Genomic DNA, 16,924 nt, shown 5'->3' with positions numbered 1-16,924 from the left:
AGGCCAGTAAAACAGCCAACGCATAGTCATCACACTCTGAAAGTCCAGAAAGAGAACAAGAAAACAAAAAACAAAACACCAATTCAACAAAGACAAACCCAGAAATAAGCACCTGGACCTATAATCATCCCAAATCTGCATGCCTAGACATCAGCACAAATCAGCAACAGCCAGGCAGTATATCTCCACTAGAGCCCAGCTATCCTCCCACAGCAGTCCTGACTATCCAACATAGATGAAGCACAAGAAAGAAGACCTTAAAACCAACTCTATGAACATGATGGAGATCCTTAAAGAGGAAACGAATAAACCCCTTAAAGAAATCCAGGAAAATACAAACAAACATTTGGAGGAACTGAATAAATCCATTCAAGAAGAACAAGAAAATACAAACAAGCAGTTGAAGAAAACAAATAAAGGATTCAAGACCTGAAAATGAAAATTGAAGCCATAAAGAAAACACAAACTGAGAGAATTCCGGAGATAAAAAAATTTAGTAATGTGAACAAGAACTACAGCAGCAAGCTTCACCAAATGAATACAAGAAATGGAAGAAAGAATCTCTGGCATTGAAGATACAAAAGAAGAAATGAATGCATCCGTTAAAGAAAATGATAAATTCCTGACACAAAACATCCAGGAAAGCATGGACACTATGAGAACACCAAACCTCAGAATAATAGGAATAGAAGAAGAGGAATTACAGAACAAACACCCAGGAAATATTTTCATTAAAATCATAAAAGAAAATTTCCTAATCTAAAGAAAGAGATGCCTATCAGGGTACAAGAAACATTCAGAATGCCAAATAGATGAACCAGAAAATAACATTAGACAAACAGAACACCAACAATAACAAAAGAATGTTAAAAGCTGCAAGGGAAAAAAATTCCAAGTTACATATAAAGACAAGCCTATTAGAATTTCATCTGACTTCTCAATGGAAACTCTAAAAGCCAGAAGGTATAGACCAAAGTGCTACAGACTCTAAGAGATCACTGAGGCCAGCACAGACTACTATACCCAACAAAACTTTCAATTATCATAGATGGAGAAAAAGATATTCCATGATAAAGTTAAATTTAAAGAAAATCTATTTAAAAATCCAGCTTATCAGAAGGTTTTAGTAAGAAAACACCAACTTAAGAATGTTAACTAGGCCCATTAGTACACAGGGAATAAATAATCTTACACCACAAAACCAAAAGAAGGAAAACACACACACATACCACCACCACCACCACCAGCAACAACAACAACAAAATATCAGGAATCAACAATCACTGGTCATTGATATCTCAAAACATTAATGGTGGCAATTTTCCAATAAAAAGACACAAATTAACATAATGGATGCAAAAACAATACCCAGCCTGTTTCTGCTGTATCCAAGAAACAAACCTCAACATCAAAAATAGACATTACTCAGGGTTGTAAAAGGGTTGAAAAACTATGTAACAAACAAATGGACCCAAGGAGCAAATTGTTGTAGCCACTTTAATATCTAACAACATAGACTTCAAACTAAGCAATTAAAATAGATGGGGAAGAACTTTACTTATTCATTAAAGGAAAATTCCACCAAGATGACATTTCAATTCTTAACATCTAGGCACAAGGACAAGGGCATCAAAATTTGTTAAAGGAAACAATATTACATATTAAATTACATATTTACCCTCACACACTGATAGTGGGAGACTTCAGTTCTCCACTCTTACCAATGGACAGTTCATCCAGCCAAAAACTAAACAGAGAAACACTGGTGCTAACAGATATTATAATCCAAATGGACCTGACAGATATTTATAGAACATCCCCCCCCCAAAAAAAAAATACTAAAGAATATACCTTCTCCTCAGCATCTCACAGAACTTTCTCAAAAATTGACCACATTTTGGACACAAAGCAATTATCATCAGACACAAGAAAACGCCTGAAAGCTCTAGGATCAAAAGAAGTAAGTAAACCCAAGAGGAGTAGATGGGATGAAATGATCAGTCTGAAGGCTTAACTCAATAAAATAGAAACAAAGAGAACAATACAAAGAATCAAGGAAACAAATAGTTGGTTCTTTGAAAAAATCAAAAAGATAGACAAAACTTTGTCCAAATAAACTAATAGGTAAAGAGAGAATATCCAAATTAACAAATTCAGAAACAAAAGGGGAATATAACAACAGACACCAAAGAATTCCAGAGAATCATAAGGACATACTTTAAAAACTTGTATGCAACCAAACTGGAAAATCTAGAGGAAATGGATGATTTTCTCTATAGGTACTGTTTATCAAATTTAAATCAACTTCAGATGAACAATTTAAATAGACTTATAACCCTTAGTGAAATAGAGATGGTCATTAAATCCCACCACCCCAAAGCCCAGGGCCAGATGGTTTCAGCAGAGAATTCTACCAGAATTTCAAAGAAAAGTAAACACCCATATTCCTAAAATTATTCCACAAAATAGAAACAGTATGAACATCTTCCAAGTCATTTTATGAGGCCACAGTTATCCTCATAGCCAAATCATATAAAGACTCAACAAAGAAAGAGAATTACAGATCAATTTTCCTTGTGAGCCTAGACACAAAAATAGTCAATAAAATACTCACAAACTGATTGCAAGAACATACCAAAAAGATCATCCACCATGATTAAGTAGGTTTCATTCCAGAGATGCAGGCTCTACAAACAATTAATAAACAGTAAATGGGACCTCATGAAACTTGAAAACTTCTGTGACACAAAGGACACCATTAATTAGACAAAGTGGCAGTTGACAGAATGGGAAAGTTTGATTTTTTAAAATTAATTATTTTTTTTTCAGACCAATGACAGTTTCCCAGCCCTCCCTCTCTTCTCTCCTCTCAGTTCCTCCAGTCAACCTCTCCTCTCCCCCAATCCCTCCTTCCTCCTTTCTCTCCCTTGCATATCAACCAGCCATGGTAGATCAAGTTGCAATAAGACTAGGCACCTCCTCTTCTATTAAGGCTGATATGATAATCTAGTAGGAGGAAGTAGGAGGAAAGGATCCCAAAAGCAGGTAAAAGAATCAGAGGCAGCCCTTACTCCCACCCCTAGGAGTCCCACAAGAATACCAAGCTACACAACTGCACTGTACATATATATGCAGAATGCCTCGGTCAGTCCCATTCAAGCTCTCTGGTTGGCAGTTCAGTTTCTGTGAACTCCTATACATCTGGGTTAGTTGATTCTGTAGGTTTTCTGGTGGTGTCCTTGGCCCCTCCCACAATCGTTCCTCCTCTCTCTTCCACAGGATTCCCTGAGCTCTGCCTAGTGCTCAATTGTGAGTCTCTGCATCTGTGGAAAAATATTTTTACCAACTCTAAATCCTATAAATATAGAGGTCTAATATCCAAAATAGATAAGGAACTCAAGAAACTTATATCAAAACACCAAATAATACAATTTAAAAATGAAGTACAGATATAAACAGAGAATTCTCAATAGAGGAATAGAAAATGGCTGAGAAATACTTACATATTCAACATCCTTAGCCATGGGGAAAATGAATATCAAAATTACTTTGAGACTGAATCTTATACCTGTTATGGCTAAGAGCAATAACACAAGTGACAGCTCATGCTGAGGAGGATATGGAACAAGAGGAACACTCATCCATTGTTTGTTAGAGTGCAAACTTGTTCAGCCACTATGGAAATCAATACAGTGCTGCTGTGGGATGGTCTTTCTATGGGCTGTGAATATGTGTTGCTCCCATTGGTTAATAAATAAAGCTGATTTGGCCTATGGGAATGCAGGATAAGAGCCAGGTGGGAAACCCAAGCAAAGATACAGGGAGAAGAGGGCAGAATCGGGAAGATGCAAGCAAGCTGTCCCAGAGGCAAGATGTGAAAGTACCTGTAAGCCACTGGCCACATGACGATACATAGATGAATAGAAATGGGTTAATTTAAGATGTAAGAACTAGCTAGTAATAAGCCTGAACAATAGGCCAAACAGTTTGTAATCAACATTAAGTCTCTGACTGGTTATTCAGGAACAAGCAGGCAGGAGACATTTGTCTGTGTACATGGTGATCCTCAGAAAACTGGGATTCAGTCTACCTCAAGGCTTAGTTATACCACTCTTGTGAATATACCCAAAGGGCACTCCATCCCATCATAAGGACACTTGCTCAACCATGTTCATTGTTGCTTTATTCATAATTGAAAAAAACTGGAAGCAACCTAGATGTCCTTCAACAGAAAAATTGATAAAAAAATATGATAAAGAAAATATGGTACATTATGAGGGAAATACTACTCAGTTGTTAAAAAGTAAAAAATTACATAATAAAATTTGCAGGCAAATGGAACTACAAAAAATTTACCTCAATTGAGGTAATGAAGAACCAGAAAGACAAATCTTGTATGTATTCACTTATAAGTGGATATTGGCTATTAAGTAAATGGTAACCAAACTATAATACATAGACCCAAAGAGGTTAGGTAAAAAAGAGGTGTGTAGGGAGCACACATTGGTTTCCCTGGAAAGGGAGAACAGAATAGATTCTCCAGGTACACTTGGGTGAGGATGGGAAGCAGAATCGGGTATGGGGGAGGTTGTGATAGTTCAAGAATGTGCTGGAAGAGACAACTGGAATTGAGGATTTTGGAGGACTGTAGAAATCTAGTCTAGTAGAAACTCCCTGGAATCTATGAAGATTATCATAGGGAGTATTCCTAGTCATGGGGGATCAGAAGTCTCAACTGGTCATCTCTTTCAGCCAGGCAAAGTTTCCAGTGGTGGGTCTCAGTTAATTGAGATATCTCCAAACAACCCAGACTGATGCTAAAACTAAGGGTTGCTCTCCACAAGCTGGTAGCAGGGCCACCTGCTGAGGTAAACATCCACACAACTCACTGAACATGGAGAAGTTGAGCTGGTGCTTACGTGGAGACTTACCCCTAGAGACACTCTAGACCCTTTGGTGTGGGAAGGTGCTCCGCAGGCTACTGAAAGAGAAATTTGGACACCAACTCAGCCACAAAACTTTTGACCTACAATCAGTCTTGCATGCAAAATATGCTAAGGCAATTGTGGCATAGAACTTTGCAGCCAACCAATGCCTAATCTGACAAAGTCCATTCCATGAGAAAAAACCCATACCCAACACTGCTTGGGTAACCAAGAGCCAGAGACTTGATAGCCCAACGATCTAAGGTAAAACCAAATACAACTGGTCTTAAAAATAACTAACAGCTGGGTGGTGGTGGCACACACCTTTAATCCCAGCACTCAGGAGGCAGAGCCAGACGGATCTCTGTGAGTTTGAGGCCAGCCTGGGCTACCAAGTGAGTTCCAGGAAAGGCGCAAAGCTACACGGAGAAACCCTGTCCGAAAAACCAACCAACCAACCAACCAAACAAACAAACAAACAAACAAACAAAACAAAGAACCAAAAAAAAAAAACCAACTAAATAAATAAATAGATAAAATTATTCCTAATGATATCCTGTTTTACTCATAGACCAGCGCCTTAACCAGTCATCATCAGAGAGACTTCCTCCAGCAGTGGATGGAAACAGATGAAGAGACCCAGAACCAAACAATATGCAGAGAGTCTAAATTAGAGGTCTCCATCAAACTGCTGCCCTCAGAGGTCAGGGAATCCTGTAGAAGAGGAGGCATAAAGATTGTTACGAGTCCAAGGAGATACAGGTAACAAAAATAACAGGACCTTCTGAATCAACTAAGCAAGGCAAATATGAGCTGACAGACACTTGAAGCAGCAACACAGGGCCTGTAAGGGTCTACACCAGACACACCACACAGATTACAGCTATTAGCTTAGTATGGCCACAGGAGTCCTGGCTATGAGAGCAAGAGGGTCTCTCTGCCTGCTCTGGGAACTCTTTTCTTCCTCTTGGGGTGCCATGTTCAACTTTCATATGATAGTTTTTGCTTCATTTTTATTTTATCTTATTCTGTCATGTTTGGGTGTTATTTCTTAGAATCCCATTGCTTTCTATTGAGAGACAGAGAATGGATCAGGAAGAGAGGGGTGGTGAAGAAGAATGAGAGGAGTAGAAGGAGGGGAAGCTAAAATCAGGATATATTATATGGGAAAATATATTTTAAATTTTTTAAAAAAATGCAAAAAAATGAGGCTTTTAATTTGGACATTAGTAAGTGGAAACATAATTAAAATTGAAATTGTACATGCTTCATGACTCATTAGATTCTCCTGTTTCTATACACCACATAATATATGTACTGTATGTTAAAAAAGAGGCACAGGGTCTTCCCTTGCAGAGTTATTTGTGATTTTTAAGTATTAGAAACAACCAAATACAATGTTTATCAGAATAATAACAATTTTTCATACATAAAGATTATAAATCTGAGACATAAAACTTTGAGTGAAAAACTAGGATTCAGAAAAAACTCCTCATTCATATGTAAACCACATAGAGTTCAGAGGGTAGCTAAATCAAAACCATTGGATCCAAAGAGATAGAGGAGTGAGTCTTGTGGACACAAAGAACATTCTAATCAATCTCATAACATTTTTTTCCTAAGTAAAGCCAGAACAAGCATGAAATATAACAGAATGTAACACATTTCAACTAGATTTTCTTTAATGTTGTAACTTTCTGAAGGACAAAATAACTAATCCGGGAAGTTGAAAATTAGGTGTTTATCATACTCATCTTTTCATTTAAATGTTAGGTTAAAGAACAGTTAACTAACAGTTACAACAGAATCATGATGTGAAGAGAGCATGATTGCAGATCAACATTTTGAGTATTGGTATATTCATTAATTTAACATTGCAGGATAAAATAAAGTACCATCATAAAAGAGGAAAGAATGAATGGGTTTAGCAAATGGAGCTATCTACTAATAAATGGAAATATAAATAGGAAATAGGTTTGAGGAGAGGCCTAGCGTTGCAACTTGTACAATAACGCATTTTATTTTTATAAAGTTATCCAAATGAAGACATACTTGTGATAAAGATACAACACCAAATATACTGAAGAAGAAATGGAGGTACATATTTGATTGTCATGAGGCTAGATGGGCAAGGTAACCTTAATAGAGCATGGAGGCTGAGAATAGAAGTGAGTTCTAGGCATGATTACAATACTAACATTTAAAGAAAACAAACAAACAAACAAAAACAACTAAAAGTGTGTGTGTGTGTGTGTGTGTGTGTGTGTGTGTTAATTTTATAGAAAGTGATGTATAATTCATGACTAAGGAAAGTACTGGAAAAATAGTCCATTATTTAAATTGCTGGAAATGATCGAGAACAAAAATTGATGGGAAAGCACTGAATATGACAGTTATAAAGTTATTGGTGAAAACTACAGTGGAACAGAAGAAATAATAAGACTTTTAGGAAATAAACTGAATGTTTTATAAGGGCAGTTTTAGAAAAAAAGTAATTTTTATACCTTAAAAATCTTACTTGGATCCAAATATCTTAAGTGTTATTTCATTAAATGTATTAACTATGCACAATAATAGGATCCAGCGCTATTTCCTTGGATGTATGTGTTGTTCATTGATTATATCTAACCACCCTGGAATTTAATCATCTCATTAAACTTAGGTGAAAATAAGAATATATCCTTTCTAGAATTCTCTAGCTTGCAGAAAATCGTTCTTGTGAATTCATTAGAACTGAAACTCACATTCAAATACCATACATTTCCTCCTCGGATCTTTTCATTTCTTTAGATCTTCTAGGTTGAGGGATGGAGAATGTCTATTCAGGGTAAGTTTTATGTCATTCAATAAGCTGCATTGTATTTTTCGACCATCTGTTTTAAAAATCAAACATCTTAAAGTGCAATTATTGAAACTAAATATCAAAGAACTATTGAGAGTTGGAAAACAATGTGTATTCTATTTGGAAAAATACTCAAACTGCGTGTGTTAGGGGAAGCATGTATAACTGAGGAGTAGCTCTCCAACATATGGACATGATCAATTTTCTTTTCTGAAACAAATTCCCTACACCACATTAATGATGATATGTTTATAGCATCTGATTGTGTTTTTTATTAATCCTCAAATTATTTTATCTTCATCTGACACTACCCATATCTCTAATCCTTTCTTCTCATCCTTTCCTCCTTCCCTTCCCCCTCACTTGTCCTTATCTTCTTCAATCTTCTTTTTCTTCCTTTCCATACTTCTCCCTCTTTCTGAGTCTCTATTTCTTTAGGGTTTCATCTTTTTTTTTTTTTTAACTAAAATTGGGAGTACATATGTAATTTTAAACCTTTATCTCTCTTTCTTCTATTAATTCTCATTCTACATTTATGGTTTCCATTTTAAAATTGTGGACTTATACTTGGATACACCTAGCTATAAGAAGAGATCTTATTTCCAGTGGGACTAGTGTTCCTCAGACACATACTGAATGAAGTGGTTTGAGGTTGTAGAGTATGGCAGAAATGATGGCATGCTACCTGTGAATTGAGTTTTCCCCTCTCTATCTTTTTTTAATGTCTCTGTCTTCCTCTAACATTCCATTATGCTCTTGTCCCTCTGGAAGCACAACACAGAAGCTCACGTGGTGAGACCCTGGCTCCCCATAGCAGAGTAAGCTTCAATATGAAGCCATATGCCCCAACTTATTCCCAATAGAGGGCAGGAAGTCAAGGAGCTTGCCTGCAAATCTTATGAGATATCTTGAAATCAAAGCCTTGGTCCATACTGGTCCCACACTGCGGACCCCAGGAGCTACACGAGGTAACAAATGTACTTCAGGTGCAGGCAGGTGGCAGCAGCTGTCAGCAATAACGAAGAACTGCACTAGGAAGTGTGGTTCTTCTTGTTTTGGGGATCACAGGTCATTTTCCACGGCTAAGACAGTCATATTTGTTTGCTGATAACTTTCATAACAGAAAGTATATCAGATATTGTCAAATCATTTTATAACTCTTTTGAGATTATTTAATGTTAGGTTCTCATTAGTTTATTTAGTTATTCTGTTATTATGGACAACTTCACTGCCTGATTTTTTTAATGTTTGAATAAATTATTAAGACATATTCAGTGATTTAGATATTATTGGGTTTGGTTTGCTAAAATCGTGTATATGTGTGTTATGTGTAGATTCCAGAAAAGGATATCAAGTGTTCTATATTATTCTTTGCCTTCTTCCCTTAAGGCAGTCTCTTCTTGAACCTAGAGCTCAGAAAGCCACAATAATTCACTTATCTCCAACGCCCTAAAAATTGAAGTTATCTGCGCATGAGAGAACATACCCATCCTGTTCACTACTTGATTGTTTTTCTGATGTTGACATTGCAGGGCTTTATTTACTCTTTAAGATTAGTTGAGAATTTAGTTTTCTAGAATGGATTGCAGGAGAATTTATATTCATTTTTAAATGTTTGCTAGAATTCTCATGGGAAGCTAACATTTTCTGGTTACCCATTTCATCCTCTACTTTTATCTTAATCACACTACAAACTTTCTAGATCTTATGCTACTAGTATTATTAATTTAGTACTGTCCCAGTACTAAACAAGGACAAGATTACCCATGCCCCCCCCCGTCTCCTATAGAAACTCACTCCTGTTGATTTTCATGCAAATTAAATACACATAAAAATTACATTTTTTTAATCCATGACTATCATTGAGGAAAAGTACTATGGAGATGAGAAGAACCTTTCTCATTCCATCCAAAGGAGCAAGTCATCAATAAAGTATCACTTGTGGTGGTCAGATTGATCACAGGGATTATGGATTAAAGAGCTTTCATTCTCTGTTTCTATGGCTTATTCTCCAGAAGTAAATTACTAAATGAATCCAACATGTTGGAGATTAAAACTGTTTTCTGGTGAAAGAATATCAATCAATTTATGGGTTTTAGAAAACTTAACCTTTAACCTATAGAGAGCCCCCTGTATTTAGCTGGAATAATGAGAATCCCTGCCATGCGGTGTCTAGGGTTCCTTTTTTCCAATCCTTCTGAGTCTTTCTTGGCCTGTGTCATTTGTCACAATCAGAGTTGGTCATTTCTGCATTTCTCTCACCCTTTCAGTCTCCTTGTTCCCAGCCCTGAAATCTCAGCCGCATCACAACCCATATAGAGAACACAACTCTTCCTGTCTTGTGCCTGAGAAGCATACTGTAAATCATCTTGGGCTATCTCTCGGAAGTCATAGGACTAACTTATTTCCTACATCTCAAAGTCATTGTCTCTCATTGCCTTCTGTTCGGCATCTCCAGAGCCAGTGCTTCATACATTATTGTTTTCATTGGAGCAGGTAATTGTTGTCCCTCTCATTTATCTTTTCCCAAAGTAGAAAACTTGGTTCATTTTTATTTCTTTCATTGTTGTCCTGACATGGTTCAGAAAGCCAGTATTATTTTATTTGTCTATGTCTGAAAAAAGAAAGAAAGAGAGAAAGGAAGAAAGAAAGAAAGAAAGAAAGAAAGAAAGAAAGAAAGAAAGAAAGAAAGAAAGAAAGGAAGAAAGAAAGGAAGAAAGAAAGAAAAGAGAAGAGAAAAGAAATTGACAGCTGAATTTCAATCTAGACATTTTTCTGTGGTCTTGTTTATAAGGAGAATTGTAACCAGTTCACATAACTGAGCCTATTGTGTATTCAAAGAGCACTAGTGTATCTCCTGTATCTTCTTCTTAGCAAGTGGCATGTCATGTATCCCACTTGACACTTGTGCTAACTTCTCTGGCTATCTGAATGTGACCAGCACTTTTCAGCTTCCAAGCCCTTACCTCATTAAGTATTCAAGCCATTTTCTAATAAACCTAGATGGCTTATGCCTTCCACAAGCACTATGCCCTTCTCCTCTCTGTTTTTTTTTTTTCAGGTAAGATAGTTTCCTTAATTATTCCATCTTATATTCCTGCTAAGATTAAATGTTTTCTCTATATTTCTTTTGCAATAGCTTTACCAATGTCATCATTTTTCTTCAAATCTTTCCTACAATGTCTTTATGGTTTTTAATACTATGGAATTCATTTTTTTAATATATCTATATTGACTCTCCAAACTCTTATCCATTCTTTATTATCCATTTATTTCATGCCATGTTTTATTGTTAATAGGCATTCAGCTGTTTATTGATTTACATTTAAATTAAATATCAGCCTTAAAATATATATTTTTTCTAATACAAAATGCTTAGCTACAAGCTTTCAGTCTCATAAATATTCTGTCTTCAGCAATTATACTGAATTAAATTTCTAATATATCTTTCTTTTCCTGAAGTAAGTTATTTTAAATAACAATGAAACCTCCAGTGCAAGTATCATTCCAGAGTTTCCTCAGAGGCACAGGCAATTTAAAGAGTTTACCACACAAATTCAACTTAAGTTGAAATGCCAAGAGACAGCACCAAGAAAAAGTTGTCTTCAAAACTAAGAAGAGACTCAAATGTTCAGATTCTTAGAATTCATATTTATTAGGGATGTACTGGTGCTGCATACCCTTAATTGCGGCACTCCAGGCAGAACTCTGTGAGTGCAAGGCCAGTGTGGTCTAGGTAGTGAGTTCAAGGAAATAAAACAGTATTTTTATATTTCCCTTAATGGCAACAAATAATCATGTTTGCCTACAATTGCCACATATTCTTCCTACCAGAAAGCATATTAGAATTGATTATCTACTAATTATTACAGCAGCTACAATGTCACCTTTTTAAGGTCAATTAAAGAAATGCTGGAATCTTAGCCATTACATGATTACATAAAACAACCAAATCAGAGCTACATTTCACAGCATTTAGAAAATCAGGCCTAGAGATAGAACAGGTCTGGAGACATGTGCATGTTCTTACTGTAGAGAACTTTTAGCTTGTCCTGATTACCTCAGAATGAGAACAGGAAGACTAGCTGCATCATATTTCTTTTTAAAACGCTCTGATGAGCAGTGAGTTTGCCTTGCCTGTGTTGGAATAATTGCTGTACTTCAGCTGAGTGCTCATACAAGTATATGTGCACAAACTTTACATAAATAACACACTAGAAGTGTTTTAGGTTTTTCAAAATAATTTGAATTACAACAGTATTAAAAATTAAAATATCCATAGAAATTTTATACTTACGAATTTTTTTACAGTTTTCTATTTAGCCTCAATTTAGCAAGATACAAATTATAATTCTTAATGACCATTATTTACCATTATTCTTATAGTCTTCACATTGCCTGCATTTAGTATCCACATTATGATTTAATGATCACTTACGCTTTGGTCTGTCCCTGTAAATAAGGCTATATTGTAAGTTGAGAGTGCACATGTGAATTTGACCATGATTTTCTCATAGTCAGCACCTAGCCTTAGATAAGATTTTTGCTCTTCTGGTTCCCAACATTAACTGTTTTGATCATGAGAATAAATGGATATTGTGTCCTTTTGTACCATCAATTAATAGCAATTTCTGTGATGAAAGCATGATACAGAAATGGTAATATTTTGCCCATTTCTGATGGTAGTCATTAACAATTCAATTTTGACCATTTCTATATGATTCACGTCAATTGGCAGGGCACATCTTTTCTTTATTTATCTACTATTGTAATAGACCACTAAGAAAAAGGGCAAAATAATCACCCAATCAACCTTTATAATATGTTGGACAATAGTATTCCAATTTTGTTTAAAGGAAGAAGGTGCTCACTATGTAAAAACATTCATAAATATATTCAAGTCAACATAAGTAATCACATTTTTGAATATATCTTTCATTTTTTGTGATTATACTTTTCTTTAATATCTGTTCTTATGCATTCTATTACTAACTAGATATTTTAAGGAGAGTAAGGGACAGAATGAAGGAAAGGAAGAAGGGAGGGAGGAAGGGAGAGAGGGAAGAAGAAATGAGGGATGAGAGGAAGAAAGGAAGGAAAAGAAAATTTAATTTGGGGTTCAGTTGCTAGTGAAATTCAGCCTATGTGGGGGTTTTACTTTGTTTTGTTCTTTTACAAAAGAGAATAACTTCTCTAGTTATACTGAATATAGAGCATTTGTAGTGGATATTTGAAGGTAATGACATTCTCAAAGATTGTGTGTGTGTGTGTGTGTGTGTGTGTGTGTATGATGACTGAAGATATTTCAATACAAAATTTTGAATTATTTTATAGTAATACAGAGGAAAAGACAATTCAGTTCTCTCATATTTCAAAAGTCAATCAATTACTAAATAGTTTAAACTGACTAGCTCTTGTACCAAAGAGAGGTACCTCTGGTATTAGGACCAACATGCATTTCACTTTAAAATCTCTATTCTTTAAGAGGTATCAAAAAGCTTTGGTGGAATGGAAGAGGAGTCTAATAAGTGGTGTCCTAGCATGTATTGGCTCATGCCTAGGGAAATCAATTAATAGCAATTCAGTGATTAACAGCATCATGGGCACTGTTCCCAGCATCAATAATTTCCATTTTCACCATGGCAGGGATATCGTAAAAGAAATACAATTTGTTATCTTGTTAAAATTAGTGTTTTTGCCACCTCTTGGCAGCTTCAAAGACATTATGAATCGTTGAGGGTCACAGCTTATGCTGTTTAGGTGAATATTACACTTTTGATTTTCAGCGAAGACATATTATTTTAGCATCTGTACCAAAAATACAGTGTTCAATTCTCTTCAAGAGAAATCACAAAAGTATAACATAACCTTCTTATTGTTAGAGGACCTGACGTGTCTTGACTCTATAAACAGAAATAGCTGGAACAGTTACTTTTTTTTTTTTTTTTTTTTACTGGTTACTTTGCTGCCACTCCATATGTCCAGCACAAATGGCCTTAAAATAACTCTTTAGAAAAGACAGAAGGAAAAAGAAGAAAGACAGCTGCAAGCTAATACTACAATAAAATGCTTAAGAAAAAAGAAACCCATGCCAATAACTAGAAAAAAATATTTTACTCAATATCCCAAGGTACTCTAGAAATCAAATAGATTACCTCATTCTCATTCATCATACCGTCTCCCTATATAGTGGATATTCAAAGCTGTGAAGCTATCGTATATATCACAGGTGTCATTGTCTATAACCACAACAATATCAGTCTAGTTCTTTATTTGTGATGGTAGTTCTGTCTTGAATTTCACCTTGATTTTTGTAACTCTAGAGGTCATGTGTGTCTAGTCTTCACATCACCGCTGACATTCACTTTAGTGTCGTTGCTTCATTTTTATGTCTAAATATTCAGGCTTTGAACAGCTTCAAAGAGTTTTATAATCTGGATCCACAAATACTAATCCCATCAAACAATTCTCAAAAAAAATCACAGAAGCAGACTCCAGTAGAAAACCAACCTTTCCAACCCATTCTGACTTTGCATCCCAAGGAGAATATTCTACTTAACAATACGAAGCATGTGTTCTATTCTATAGTATTTGCAAAAAATTTATATTTATGATTGAGCCATTTTTTTTTCAACTTTGTTCACTGACTAGTTGCTATTCAGTCTCTTTGCCAACACTAGTATGGGTCTCTACAGATATATGATTACATTCATCTTTGAAATTATCCTACAGTGTTTCCCTTCTTATTTTAACTACATTTTTAAGTTTGAGAATATTGTACAATTTTATACAATAATAGGAAATACCACAGAGACACCCCATATGGGCTTTTTATTATACGAGTTCCTCTAGAGAAACAACTGATAGAATGAATATATATTGTTAATATATAATTAGTATATAAAGAGGATTTATTAGAGTGACTTTATTATGCTCAGACTATTTCAACAATGTCTTTCTCAAAAATGGAAAGTCTAAAACTCCAGTAGTTATTCAGTCTGCTAGACAGTATGTCTCATCTGGTATTCAGCATATGCCAGAATCCAGAGGTAAGAAGTGAAGGAATGAACTTGCCAGCAAGATTGAGGGCAAGCAAGCAAAGAACAAGACCATCCTTCTTCCATGTCATTTATGTAGGCTACCACTATAAGCCCAGATTTAAGTTGGGCTAATTCCCACTTCAAAAGATCCAGATTTGGTGGTAGATTTTTTCACTTCAAATGATTCAATCAAGAAAAATTCCCACAGGCATACCCAGTCACTTGGGTTTTAGCTAGAGCTAGATATAGTCAAGTTGACAACCAAAAACACCCCCATACACACAGTCTTTATTAAATTGGTCTCAATGTGCTGTCTTATAAAATATAGCCTATTATTAAAATAATGACATTGACATTAATATAATGCATTGATTTCTATTAACATTAATGGGAAATTCCTTTTTCTTTTTGTGGATGTGCGGTTTTTTTCTCTTTTGCTGAGAATAGATTTTTTTTTTCATACAGTGTATTCTGATAAAAACTCATTACATAGTTACAATAGTCATTACAGTGTGATATTGGCCTCTCACATGGGCCAGTGGAGCAGAATAGAGGATTACAGATAAGTCTTCAAATATGCCTAACTTATTATTGTTAGAGTTGATTCCAATGAAGAAAAGAGACTTTTGAACAAATGATGTGAGTACACTTGAATATCCACAAACCAAAATATGAATGCAGCCTTATCTAAATTTCATATATGTAAGTATTGTGTCAACATGAATATTTATTCAAGTATAAAATTCAAAACAATAAAACATTAGAGAAAAGTCTTAGGAAAAAAATTTTCAAGGCTTCACTTCTAGGCATAGTTTAGACTTAACACCAAAAATATTTAACTCACTTTTGATGGATTATGACTTTTTGATGGTGAGGAATCACAGTGAATAAGGCACCTATCTTTCTAAAGCAGATGTCTTCCGTAGTGTTTGCAAACATCCACATTTCTTAATTGTTTATTTATTTTCTCTCCCTCTCCAGGCTTTAACTAATGTCATCACTTCTTGGCAGTATATGGCACAGTTTTGTTATTTTCATTGTCATTACTGTTATTTAAAGTAATTTCTAAATCTTTAACTTTGGCATTTAAAGATTAAACTTGAACTTCTCCTTAAGAACTTAAGATTAGTTAACGTTTAATTTTCATGTCACCAAGGGACAGGGTAGTTTGTGCATAAATTGATTTTGGTGCTATCACAGGACCAGGTCTACCTAGGGCAAGTCAGCCATGTCATTGGTAAACTTTTTTTTTTTTTTTGATTTTTCGAGACAGGGTTTCTCTGTGTAGCTTTGCGCCTTTCCTGGGACTCACTTGGTAGCCCAGGCTGGCCTCGAACTCACAGAGATCCGCCTGGCTCTGCCTCTCGAGTGCTGGGATTAAAGGTGTGCGCCACCACCGCCCGGCGGTAAACTTTTAACATAGGCAATCACACAGAGTGAGAAGGCAGAAACCTCGGTGACCCAGTGAACTGAAAAGAATGAATAGGCAACGGATGCTGCAAGCCTCAGGAAAATGTAACGGAATCCAGCTACTATGACAGAAGCTACTACTTGGAAAGGTCAAGGAAATTTCTGAAGGTCAAGTCATGGCTTGAGAAATCTTGGTGATATTTTAGCATATATATATATATATATACATATATATATATATATATATATATATATATATGCCAATTCCTACATTGATTTTCATTTATGCTATTTGTGGTTCCAAGAACTCCTAACAGTGTATTTATCTAAAATACCTATCAAGCATCCAAGACTAAATGATCTCCCTAACTAAGGTAACACCCTTATGGAAACGCCTGTCTCCTAGGTCAGGCAGATAGCTTTATTTCTTGTGAAATTTAAGATGAGACCCTCCTTTCTTATACAGCCTTACTAACATTGTAGTCTCCCAACTTCTTACCTAACCACTTCTAGGAATGTAGATTGAGTACATAAATTCGCTCTTTGACTGATATTAGCTCTCAATTGACCTCCTCCTTTAACTACTCCTCTTTTGTGCTGTAATAGAAAGCCTGATGGTCACTGCCTGAGGAAAACTCTTGTCTGTCTTTATGAACCTGTAAGAACTCAAGCCTGGTGAACTTGCTTGGCCAGAGGATTGCTATTGC

General features: G+C 35.5%; 1 non-coding gene across 1 annotated transcript; it reads right to left on the bottom strand.

Annotated features, from left to right (window-relative positions):
- Positions 1-11,728: 11,728 nt before the first annotated feature.
- Positions 11,729-11,858, bottom strand: LOC114695626. Its single transcript, XR_003734892.1, has one exon. It is a non-coding gene; the product is annotated as a small nucleolar RNA SNORA72 (small nucleolar RNA).
- Between the last annotated feature and the right edge of the window lie 5,066 nt (positions 11,859-16,924).

The sequence above is a fragment of the Peromyscus leucopus genome, chromosome 3 (assembly GCF_004664715.2).
Source record: "Peromyscus leucopus breed LL Stock chromosome 3, UCI_PerLeu_2.1, whole genome shotgun sequence".
Classification (NCBI taxonomy): domain Eukaryota; kingdom Metazoa; phylum Chordata; class Mammalia; order Rodentia; family Cricetidae; genus Peromyscus; species Peromyscus leucopus.
This window is presented reverse-complemented; position numbering and strand designations above follow the sequence as displayed.